Below are 7,035 nucleotides of genomic sequence, written 5' to 3'. Positions count from 1 at the left end.
TACGTTTGTCAAACTGGTTAGCTGTGTGATGCACCACTTCGTTGTACCTCTACTGAAGAAGAATCCAGTGCAAGAGAGCCTCAGTGGACATCCAGTTCGAAGGAGTGAAGCTTAGGAGTTATCCTATAGGCATAAATGCTAACCGATATTTGATTTGGAAACCTTGAATTTGTACAGGGATTGAAGCAGTCTTACTATAGAACTGAACGAGCAACTGCTTGAGTGGCAAAGATGTCGATCCTTAAAGCCACTTCTGAAATATAGTCCTTTTTCAACATTGCAGAGAATTGGGCAGGGTCCAGTATGGGGCTGCCAATGTCTTGTCTGAAACTAAAAGACAGGAGTTGTGACCAAACACCCACATCAGTTTTGCCTCCAACACAGATGGCTTAGAATTGAATATACTCTCTATAGGCTGTCATCAAAAACATTTGTTATCAATGCTTCCGTCTGTTGAAGCCCAAATTATTTAGCTCTTAGCTTGTGGATTTGGAGAGAATCATGTTCGCTGTTCATAAAATGTTCACAGGTGCCTAGGCTGAAAATGGAATGTTTCATCGCAGAAAGATTTAATTCAACTAGTGAGCAAACTCATTATAATGATGTAGTACCTTTACGATGAAACTTTTGATTTCAGTCTCCATAGCAAGACCTCCTATAGCAGCTAGGGACAGAGTGACACGTTTTAGCACTGAACTTACCTGCACAAAAGAGAATGTCACTCAACTCCAGTAACTATGTTCCTGACGTTTCTTCACTTTCTGACTATCCTAGGCTCTATTAACACAAAAAGGAGCATAGAGGCAAAAATAGGACACAGGTCGCCCTCCACTCATAAAGTCAATTGAACTATAATGAACTGGTCCTGCTCGGGCAGTATTCTTAACTCTTTTTTTTATATATACGACTGTACTACTCGTTGCAAGACTTTACAACTCTCTCCCCATTCTTCACAGTTTATGGGGTTGAACGTACACCGTTATTATTCCCAATATTGTTAAAAAAAGTTATCCCTTGCAAGACAGTCGTGCTGAATAGACAACATATAACCATATATAATGTGAAAAAATGTGAGAAAGCGAGGTGACCCCTCACGGGCGAACCACCAACGGGGAATCTGGTAGGTACTCACCAGTGTTGCCCTGTTCTCATCATCAGCAGTCACCAAGCTTTGGAAGAAATGTGTCCAAGAAAAACATAAAAGTGTATGTGTAAAGAAGGTGCAGTGAAAAGAATAATGAAAACGCATACAAAAAACAAACAACAAACAATGCGTTGTAAAAGGATAGGAAGTGCACGCTTATACGACCTTTATTCCATTCCTTCGTGCAACCTATCTACGTAAAAAGCTGGGTAGGGCTATTGTTCATATAGCCACATACCTCACGCCAACATGTTTTATTGCCTTATATACTGACGGCAATTTCTTCAGGGCATCAATTATTTTGCTACTGCATCAAGAGACTGGACACACCATGCTTCACGACTGTTCAAGAAAAACACAAAAATAGCATCCTTACATACTGCCCAAAGGACATATAATTACATCAGCCAAAATGTACAGAAAACAGATATGGGATTCTGATATTTACCCCCCACACAGCCAAAGTGACTCCTACCGACCGCGAGGTGCAAGATAAAAACGTAAAGCACAACCCCTCCTGTGAGTTGTCTCTGATCTCATGTCGTTTTCTTAACTGCAAAAAACGAGAATCATATCAAAGAAGTACTTCCCTGTAAAAGTTTAAATTCTCACGTAGCTGGTTGTCACCACCGTGACAGTTCGGACTGATCTGATCTACCCCTCTCCTTACCGATATTTGGAGACCTGTACCGGCATTTACTCAGCCCGTAAGTCATCGTCTTGATTCACCCGATTAATAACTCTCAGGCGCCCCGTGTAGTCTCATCAAGGATGCGGCTCCTCTCGTGAGAGGACGCATCTGCCATCTTTAGTTGGGATAATGCTATTGAGATCAGTGCAACTTCTCGAATCAGTTTGTTCTCGCGAGAGTATGCAACTAAATTACGAGATCATCCTTTCAAACAACTTTATTCAATCTTGCATTGAATGCAATTGTGTTTATTTTCCTGCACACAACGCTCCCCCAAATATATACAAAATACTCCTGCTGCACATGTTTGTGTCCACATTGGTCTACAGCATAAAGCAGCATATATTAGTAAAATCTCCTATTTTTATTTTTAAGCTGCTATTCCTTATCCGGGCACCCTTATTCTAGCTGCTGCCCCTCTTGTACACTATTTTCTACGTGTTAGTTTCACCGTTAAAAAAGTAGAAATGTATCTATTCTCATACTAATTTGTGGACATTTTACCTCGACATCCCCCTGACCCAGAAAACAACATGGGGGGGGGGCGGGGAGAAGGAGGGGCTTGTGTTTTATTTGAAGTTGAAACTTGAAGAAAAAATTAAGGACATGCACCTTCACCAATATCAAGAAGGGAGAGAGAGAGGAGGAGCTTGGCGGGCATCCGTGATGGCCGCGTGAGCACAGCGCTCTCCGGACCCCCGCCACTCCCGGCATGATATCCTGAACATATCCTGATTTCTCACAAGGATTAATGGAGAGGAACCTGGGCTGATCTTAATATTGTTTTCGGATTTTGAATTGGACAAGGGGCACCGAAGCTACATCGACTCAAACTTTCGGGGCCCGCCTTGGTGGCGCGCCCGGGTCTTGGTGAGGCTCTGTTGCCGTGTCTGAGTTGAACAACAGCGGCAGGGGGACTCGACTCGACTTATGGGTCCCCCTCTTAACTTTCGGTTTCGATTCTGACTCGGGCTACGTCTTCCGGCGGAGGTGTCTGGCCGGTATTGAGTCCAGCGGCGCAAGATTGCAGTTGAGCCTTTTGTCTGTTTCGTGTCCCTCCGGGCCGGTCCACACCTCGACTTGCCCTCGCTGCTGACTTCTGGCTCCGGCGCCCTGTCTTCCTGCGGCCATTTTCACCAGGTCACGTGGGCCCCGTGGGGACGTGGTCTCCGATATGGCTGGCAGGGGGGACCAAGAGCGGCGGAAGACCAAGACGCCCCTTCGCGGGGGCCCGGTCCAGTCTAATATCATGGACCGGTACACACAGTCGAAGGTGTCCCCCGGTGCCGCCTTGCCTGGCCCGAATGCAGTGGGGCACCCTTCGGAGGCTTCGGCGGAACCGTCCCTGCAGGACATCATGGGCGCCATCTCGGGTATGAGAGAAACCATCGGCCAACAGTATGAAGCTTTGGCCCACAAAATTGACACTGTGGCTATTGATGTGAACCTGATTCGGGCCGACTTATCTAAAACCAATGAGAAGGTGAAGTCATTGGACCTCAAGTCATCTAGCCTCACGGCCGACGTCTCGGAGATACAGACGGAGATCGGCAACCTCAGAAAGGTGAACGATTTCATGACTCAGCGCTTGGAGGATTTTGAAAACAGGGCACGGCGTTGTAATGTACGTGTTATTGGTGTCCCGGAAAATCCTGATCCGCATTCTGTTGATCTCCTGGTTGAGGACTTGATACAAAACTACCTTTCTCCATCCGGATTGAGCAAATTCTTTGCGGTGGAACGTGCCCATCGTGTTCCCGGTGGCCAGGGCAAACCGGGCGCCTCGCCGAGGCCCATTGTCGCAAAACTTTTTTATTATAGGGACCGAGACGCTATCCTGCAGGCCTCGAGAGCTAAGGGCCCGGTGGCCTTCGAAAATGCCACGGTGAACTTCTATCCGGACTTCTCACAGCTGGTGCAGAGGCAGCGAATGGGCTTCCGTGGAGTCAAGAAGCGTCTTCGGGACCTGGGTCTGCGATACGCCATGCTTTTTCCCACCAGGCTGCGAGTGGAGTACAATGAACGGACCCTTTTCTTTGATCGACCTGATTCGGTAAATGACTGGCTGGACTCTCTGCCGGATCGGCCTACTTTCGCTGATCCCACCGAGCACCCGGGTGGTGCCGAGGGTGGCGTGGAGAGTTGAACTTGTTATCTGGGCCCCGGTTTCCGTCTCATGTAATTTCTTCCTGGGTTCTGTACATGAGTGATCTGTTTTCTGTGTATTCTTTTCTCCCCTTATTTCTGTCGGGGGTGGCGGGTGGGACAGGGCCTTTTCCTCCTCCGGGGTCTTTTTGTAGAATGGGGGTTTTCGGGCGACAGGCACACTGCATGTTGGGGTGGCTTTTTTGTCTACTGCAGGGGTGCAGGGTGGGGGGTGTTTCCTTGGGTGTTGGGGCGTTTGTAGTTTGTGTTTTGTTTTTCAAGGCGATTCTATTTTGCTAATTGTACTTTCAGTGTCATGCTCATTGGGGGGTGGTTTCTGCATTACTTCGTGGGATGGGGGGTAGCGGGTTGAGGTTTCTTTCATGGAATGTCAATGGTGTAGGGGATCGTATAAAGCGGGGGGTGGTGTTGCGATGCCTGCGACGTTTGTCTCCCGATATTGTCTTTCTGCAGGAGACACACCTAGTGGGCAATACTTGTCGCGCGATGTATAGGTGGGGCTATCGTCTTGTTGCGCACTCAGGGTTTACAACGGGTTCTAGGGGGGTGGGCATCCTTGTTCGGGCTTCTCTTCCCCTTGCGATGGATGATGTGATCCTCGATGATCGGGGGCGTTATGCCGTCCTCGTGGGACGATATGAGGGCAAGACCCTTTCCCTGTTCACTGTCTATGTGCCCCCTGGCTTGCATACCTCTACCTTCTCTGATTTGGGCCGAGTTCTGTTGGGACTCCCTGATGGTGCTCTTTTCATGGCTGGTGACTTTAATTCTGTTCTCTCGGGTCTAAGTGATCGTTACCCCCCTAGGGATACTCCTTCGACCCACTTATGGCTGAATGGCTTTTTGGATACCTTTGGTTTGGTGGACTGCTGGAGACTTATGCACCCCACTCAACTTCAGTATACTTTCCACTCTGGGGCCCATGGGAGTTTGTCGAGATTAGATTACTTCCTCATGCCAGCTGAACAGTCATCGGCTGTCCGTGAGATTAGGCACCTCCCCCGGGGCATCTCGGACCATTCTCCGCTCTGGCTCTGTTTTGATGTGGGGGTGGAGGCGGCGGGCCGGGTGGCTCCTATCAACCCTTGGTACCTGACCTCCCCTGAGACCCGTGGTCAATAAAGTCCCTGGACAATTACTTTCTGGAGAACGAGGGGTCTGTCTCTTCTGCGGTGTCCCTATGGGAGGCTTTTAAGACAGTAATTCGTGGGCAGGCCCTGTCCCTTATTGCTGAAACCAAAAAGGCAAGGAATCGAGAGGTGGTGGATCTTGAGATGGACATACTTGAGATGGAGTGTGACCTGGAATCGGGTGTCACTCATGCCAAACTCCATGCCCTGGGTCTGAAGCAGTTTGCCTATAAGTCCCTGGTCACAGATGCGGCCAAACTGATGTTTAGGGAACAACAGGGTCGTCTGTATGATGTTAGGGACAAAGCGGGTAAGTTGCTTGCCTGGTTGGACAAAAAAGAGAGGGCGAATCGAGTGGTGCCTGTGATTCAGACTTTGAATGGTGTGCGGGTGACGGACCCGGTTGGAATAGTGGAATGTTTTGCGGACTATTTTCGTGCGGTTTGTAATTTGTAACTGTGTTTTGTATCGCGCCAACTCACCGACAGGTCTCAAAGCGCTACTGACCAAGTACAGCAACAAAGATGGGATAAGAGTATGAAAGAGTCTGATCTAGTAGCCGACTATTGGGATGGAAAAGCGTCCCTGAAAAGTAAGGTTTTCAGGGACTTCCTAAACTGGAGGAGGTTAGGTTCTCTGCGAAGCGCCTCCGGTAACTTATTCCAGATGGCAGGGGCCTGAACTGAAAAAGATCTGCCTCCTTTTGTTGTTAACTTGAAGCGTGGACAGGATAACAGAAAAGATCCGGACGATCGCAGGGCGCGCTTTGGTTCGTATAACTTGAGCCTTTCTTTTATATAGGCTGGCGCCTGTCCGTGGACTGCTTTGTGACAGATACACATGCTCTTAAATTCAACTCCCCAGTGTCGGTAAGGGATGAAGACGACTCTCGCCTCTTGCTGCGCGACATAGCTTTGCCCTGCCTCTCCGACTTGGAGCGGTCCTCCATGGAGGGCCCGTTCACTACGGACGAAATCGCGACTGCTATTCGCTCTCTCCGTTCGGGCAAGGCTTTGGGCCCTAATGGTTTGCCAATCGAGTTATACAAACTGCGCCCTGATCGGATTGCGCCCTATCTTCGAACGATGTTTTCGGAGTCTCGTGAGCGGGGTGCTCTCCCTTATGACCAGCGTCTGGCCACGATTGTGCTAATTCCTAAAGATGGTAAGCCCCGGGACCTTTGTTCGTCATATAGGCCCATCTCCCTGTTGAATGTCGAACCTAAGGTTCTTGCCAAGGTCCTGGCTACTCGCCTCCTAACGGTCATTAGTGACTTGATTCATCCGGACCAATCCGGATTTATCCCGCACCGTAACACAGCTCTTAATCTGCGTCACCTTCATGGAGCCATCGCGAGGGCGGGGCTTCTGACGGAGCCGGCCATTTTGGCTTCGTTGGACGCCTCGATGGCCTTCGACACGATAGAGTGGCCCTACCTTTGGGCGGCTCTTGAGAAGTTTGGTTTTGGCCCGGGGTTCATCGGGTGGGTGAAGCTGCTGTATACCGACCCCCTGGCACAGGTCGTGGTTAACGGTCGAGTGTCGGCTCCCTTTTCCCTTGGTAGGGGGACCAGACAGGGGTGCCCCTTGTCTCCACTACTTTTTGCTCTCGCGTTGGAGCCGCTAGCTGCGTGGATTCGCTGGGAACCTTCTCTCAGGGGTATACGTTGGTCCCCTGATTTTGAGGACCGTGTTTCGCTTTATGCGGACGACATTCTTCTTTATCTTACTTCCCCGCGTAAATCTTTGAATGTCCTGTTTGACGTTCTCGCCTCGTTTGGTAAGAACTCTGGTTTGGTTATAAACTGGGCTAAATCCTGCGTCTATGCTCTTTCGGGCGATCTGCCCCCGTTGCCAAATAGATTTCCCATCCAGGTTGTTCAGTCCGGTTTCAAATACTTGGGG

General features: G+C 49.4%; 1 long non-coding RNA gene across 1 annotated transcript; it reads right to left on the bottom strand.

Moving 5' to 3' along the window:
• Positions 1-1,298: 1,298 nt before the first annotated feature.
• LOC144799100 (uncharacterized) lies at positions 1,299-1,917 on the bottom strand. The gene is made up of 3 exons (XR_013603746.1): positions 1,815-1,917; positions 1,593-1,697; positions 1,299-1,486 (listed from the first exon to the last, which is right to left on the bottom strand). It is a non-coding gene; the product is annotated as an uncharacterized LOC144799100 (long non-coding RNA).
• Between the last annotated feature and the right edge of the window lie 5,118 nt (positions 1,918-7,035).

Source organism: Lissotriton helveticus, chromosome 12 (assembly GCF_964261635.1).
Source record: "Lissotriton helveticus chromosome 12, aLisHel1.1, whole genome shotgun sequence".
Lineage (NCBI taxonomy): Eukaryota > Metazoa > Chordata > Amphibia > Caudata > Salamandridae > Lissotriton > Lissotriton helveticus.
This window is presented reverse-complemented; position numbering and strand designations above follow the sequence as displayed.